Source organism: Chanodichthys erythropterus, chromosome 17, assembly GCF_024489055.1.
Source record: "Chanodichthys erythropterus isolate Z2021 chromosome 17, ASM2448905v1, whole genome shotgun sequence".
In the NCBI taxonomy this organism is placed as follows: domain Eukaryota; kingdom Metazoa; phylum Chordata; class Actinopteri; order Cypriniformes; family Xenocyprididae; genus Chanodichthys; species Chanodichthys erythropterus.
Genome location: NC_090237.1, coordinates 21410655 through 21416654, shown reverse-complemented (window position 1 = coordinate 21416654; position 6000 = coordinate 21410655).

Below are 6000 nucleotides of genomic sequence, written 5' to 3'. Positions count from 1 at the left end.
GTTTTAACCAAAAACTGCTTGGATCAAAAGCAAAATCGGACCAAATTAACAACAAATAACAGTTCAGTTTATATGGAGCATTTGGACACTGCAGTGAAATCAATCCCTGCAGTGGATGATCAATAGTTTGAGTAGGCTGTAAATAAAGTGATTGACAATCACCTGCAGTTCAGCTCACAGCTGGAGGTACCTCTTTCTTCTGAGGATTTGGATGAAGTGTTACGCATGATTTTTCAGCCATTTAAGTTTTGCAATTTAATCTTCGCCAAAATATAGACAGAATTATTTATTTTATATGAAGAAACTCTACTAAATAGCATGGTGCATGCGTGCTATATTTTCCTTTCCTTTAAACTAATATTATGCTAAACAAAATGCAATTTTCATAAGTGAACTCTTAATTAGTCATCACGACTACTTTTGGGAACTTAGCATATATTATTTTGAATTTGCTGACAGACTGCCAATCAGTGAACTGCAGGAAATCTCTCTGATTAAATTATTCAACTTTGGTATGTGATGCTGAGCAAGATTATTTTCCATTAGAGAATATATGAAACACATTACTACTTACTAATTTTGAGATTCATTTGCACTGCAGTATAGAGTGGAAAAAAAGTGATCTAAAAAAGAGCTTCATGTGGTAACATCTAAATTAAATTAAATCATTCAAGCTAAAATATTATTTAACATCATTGAATCAACCTAAATACATTAGTTTACACTATCCAAACTAAATGTAAAGGTTAGATCAGGTAGAAACAGCTTCGTAAAGTATCAATTACAGGTTACCACCTTTTTTTATAGTGCATTGGAAAGAAGAAAGAAGAAATGCATTACATTTTAGGCCTAATATGAAATGTCCCCCCTCATTTCTTGGATTTGGCCTTGAATATATATTAAAGGAGGACAGATTGGGGTCACTGCGGGCCAGGGGAACAGCGGGCCACCTGTCATATGTCTACCGCCCCACTGTGACACTCTTTAGAAGCAAGATTATGACTGTGGAAACCTTCTTCGCTTAAACATTTTTTTTACTGAGATGCTTCATTCAGAGATATTGAAGAGGAGCACATAACAGCCATACGGCCAGAGATGGTGGCAAGATGCTTATATGAGAGAAAAGAGAGCTTTCCAGGCAGCATCTGAGCTCCAGGGTCAGTCCCATCAGCCTCTGAGATGGAAGTGTGGCTGCCCTGCTGTAAGTGAGATGATAACACGCTGGGAAAGCAGATGAAGACAAATGAGTGCACCAGTCTGGACATACAGCACCCGCTCGCTGCTGTCCACCGACAGCCATGAAGACTCAGCGCAGTTCAGGAGTTTTGAGGCATATGCCACTAGAGCAACAGCAAAATATACTAATAAATGAAGAGTTCAGATGCAAAAGCATCTAAGTGCCATTTGAAATTTCCTTCACTCTAAAAACGAATTCAGGGGACCTTTAGTCATTACTTAAATAAATATATTGTTGTGAAATAAAAAATCAAGTTCTGAAATGCTGTTAGACTTTTTACTTGTAATTGTTATTTTATGGAACTTGGATGACACACAAATTATGCCTATTGATTCGATATACTATCATGACTTGTCATAGTTTAACATTTTCAGTTAATCAAAAATCTATATAATTTTAAATTCTGTAAAATACAATCTGATGATGTGTAAACGCGTTTCATTGTTTTGAGCTGTATGAACACTTCTTTTAATTTAGACGAACTTAAGTTAAGTGAAACTGGGCAGAGATTTATATTTCCCATCATGCTTTGCCCATGGCACTTGAAAGGGAGAGTAAATGCTAAAATTAAGTGTTATATAATGTTTTTTGCACAAGATTACTGATAAGGGAGATTTAGCAGTAATTAGTGTTTTGTTATGCTAATTTAGAAGAGTTTCTGTTAATGTGGGTTTTTGGAGATTTACCATCATGGTGACAAGCTGTGCTTGGTAAGTTCATGTTACTTAGAAATGCAGATTTATTGTGTCCAAAAAGCGTCTTCAACTTACTTAAAACATTATGTTGGATCAACTTAAATAGTTGCATTCATGTTGACAATTATTAAGTTCATGTTACTTAAAAAATGTGGGGTTTTTTTGTGGCAAAAATACGTCTTCACCTTACTTAAAACATTATGTTGGATCAACTCAAAATATTGCTTTGAATTAATGTAATACTCCCAATTGGCTTAAGTTGCAAATTCTAGTGGAAAATGTTAACATATTTTTTTTTTGTTGAACCAATGTTTTATTTTTTAGAGTGTTGTAAAATGAGCATTTTTATCAAGCTTGTATGTTTATGTTCAGTTATTTCACTTTAAGGGCAATGAAAAGGACCTATTAATTGCCATTAAAGTGAAATTACTGAACCTAAACATACAAGCTTAATAAAAATGCTAATTTTACAAGGAAATTTCAGATGGCACTTAGAGGCTTTTGCATCTGAACTCTTCAAATAAAACATCAAATAAAGGCGTATAACGTTTGATTTCGAACTTGATGCCCTCTGAAACGCACCGCGGAGTCATCAGACTTCCCTGAACGGAAATGGAAATGACCTTGGCTCTGCATTTTTATTCATTAATGTATTTGTTTCTGTGTGAAATGCAATACCATTTACTAGCAAGCACACAACAGAGTGAAAATGAAAGATAAAATAAGATGAATTATGTGTCCCACGCATCTCACTGCTGTAACATTCATTAACGGACCATCCTTATAATTAATCGAGCTGCCTCCCTTTGGCTCCATTAATTACAGTTATTTAAAGTGAATAATATTACAACAAAAAAAAAGAAAAACTTGGGACTACTGCCAAATGCTCCGGTTTACCAAGATGATGAGAAACTCATCTCTCATAAACATACCGTGGCCTCATTTCAGGTTCATTTTTCAAAAAGTGATTTTCAACTGAATAGATCTATAGTGGAAAATTCCTAGTTGAGTAAGATTCATGCATTCACTTCAAAGCAGTGAAGGCATAGCACCTGTTAGAGATGATTTCATAGAACAGGTATTTTAATTTTGATGCAAAAACTGCTGAGCATCGGATATCAGTAATGTACCATAAAATGAATGGACCTTTACATAAACCCAAACATAGCTGCAAAAACAGCTAAAAAATAAAGAAAATATTCTGTTTGGGAAAAAACTGTAGCTAGTTAGTTGTAGTACCTTGATTTTACTATGCCTAATGTTTGAAGATTTAATAAGTATTTGATTGCTTTCTACAAAGATGAAAGAGGAAAAGAAATAAAAATTCATGCCAGTAGGCTTTGACATTAAGTTCCTATGTAAATACACAATATCTGCCCTAAGGCAAAACACACAGCTCTACATATGTGTTTTTAATCTCTTTCAATATGTATATATTTATATATTCAAAAACTAATTTTAGGGAGTGTGTATTTATTTCAAACTTGGGTTGTCAATCAATTAAAAATTGAAATGCATAAATTAAAATGATTTGCATTAGGTCCGTATCAATATTTTCTATATAGGAAAAAAAAAAGATTATATAAAAAAATAGTTTTTTAGCATCTCATGCCATGAGTGCCACATTTTTAAGATGGCATGTCTAGACAATTCTCAATTCATGTTCCAATTCTAAGGGTATGTTTACACGACAACAATGTACTAAAAATGGAAAAGTATTTCCTTTGGGTTTTTTGCAACGACAATGTTCTCAAAATGATCCCTGTTCACACGTGTCCCTAAAAACACTATTATGCATGCCAGGCCAGTATTTGGTGAGGTCACTATGTAAAGAAACACTAACAGCCTATAGATTGCCTATAGACTGACTACTCATGTGCATGACGTCACAATTTTCACAAATTCGTGTCACTCCATACTTGCGTTTCTAGGCTGCCAAAATGCCATTAACTTGTAAATGAATAGCCAAAATGCATAAAAAGTTTAGTAGTTTGCTGGAACATGTCTTTAGTGAACAGCTCTTTATGCTGTCAGCTCTGTGTAAATCTGGTTCATCATGTAAGCAGCTTTTCGTATTTGTATATATATTATTCAAAAGCTATGAATTATGTATACATGGAAAGAAAATTGTTTATGAATACATGTTTCAACAAATAATTCAAATGAAAAACATCTTATGTTTTTAAAATGTTTTTCCCACACCTTGCAGTACTAGAACTTTCTAAAACTGATTTTGAAAATAAGATAAATAACGGTGTACAACTGCAGATGCAGTGTGGGTTATTTTGATTGCAGCCTCTGTCTTGTAAAGGAGAGATTTGTTAGAAGTTGCTCTGTGTATTGGCAGAGGGAAAGAAACTACCAGACGCCAGTCACTCACTGTTCATAGCTAGAAGAATAATGAGCCCTCAGGCTGATTGACATTCTCAGCCGCCACATAGTTATGGTTTCCTCTGGTGCTGGCAAGGACACCCACCCCTGCATCTCAAGCGTTTATGTAAATCTAGGCCTTTTTCCAGCACTAGGCCTAAAAAGAATGAGTCGGGGGGCTCACTGACATAAAAAGGGTTCAGTGAGCAAAGCTGTGCTTGTATGAAAAGCTTTAACAGGCCCAGTTATCTCTGATCAAGATCTGACACATAATAAGAATAATGACATTTGTACCGCAGAGTATGAAGCTGTAAAATTAGATTGTTATTTGGCTATTGGTTTACATCAGTGATGTCAGTTGAAAAGGAAAGCTGTTTTAGAGGGGGAAAAAAATTCTTTTGGATTTTTTACACACATAAACATATTAAGAAAGTAAATAGGGTCAATTTGACTTGAATAAAATTGGTTAGATATTCTGTTTTTACTCTTCGCCTGGCCTTAGATTCTCACGCATTAAACCAAATCCACATTCATATTCATGTGTAGTCTGGTCTGGTGATTATGCATTTAATGCATAATCAGTGTGCGGCTCAGCCTGTGTTTTCATCTTCTGTGGACCCAAACATGTTTCAGATAAAATAGACTGGGAGAGTATGTGGGACACACAGTGGGCTCTGTAGAGCTAGACTTGCTTGATTGGTAAGAATGAATGGAAGCGAGGGACAGCCCACCCCTGAGTTCACTAAGGCTTGTTACAAGGTTTGTTTTTGAAGCTTTGCCACACAAAAGGATTCTCAGTGGATCTAAAATAATGGGCTGAAAGTTTCAAGAATGTCTAAAGCGAATGGAAAGAAAAAGTGCTGCAAATTCCAGAAATTTTTTGGCTTAGTTTAGCAGTACTAAACCAGTACTGTCAGTCAGTCAGCTAATGTGCATATTACGTCTAAAACATTAGAAACATGAAAATGCATTTGAGAATATTGAAATGAAAATCAGAAAAGGAAAGAGTGATTTATCACCCCTGGTAGATGTGTATATATACTGTATATGTTTTTTCCCCAGCGTTTTCAAACCTCACCATGCAAAAGCATACTGTACAATTTAAAATAACTATTAAAATAAATACTTTTATATTTTAATATACATTTCAAATTTAATATATTCCTGTGAAGGCATTTACTCCAATTTTTAGTGTCACATGATCCTTCAAAAATCATTTTAATGTCAAGAAACATTTCTTAATATTATCAATGTTGAGAACAGTTGTGCTGCTTAATATATTTTCTGGTAAACCATAATACTTTTTTTAGGATTGTTTGATTATTATTAAGTACAAAAGAACAGCATTTATTAGAAACATACATAACATTATTTGTAATATTATAAATGCACTGTAAACCCAAACAGTATAACTAACTTATAATAGAAAGTACCTTTTACTCAAAATGTGCCAAAAAGTTTAACTAACTATTATTTTTGAGTTCATTCAACATCTATCAGAGATCTAAATTAACACTTAATATTTTTGGGGAGTTTTTACAACTCCGCTAAAGTTTAGAGTTTAGGAAACTTGAAAAAATAGATTCAACCGTAATCAAATATTTTAATGTCAAACATATGTCTTATAGTGGCGGTTTTTTTTTTTTTTTTTACCAAAATGTGATGTCATCACTGAACGTGCACTCAGATGCTTTCCCT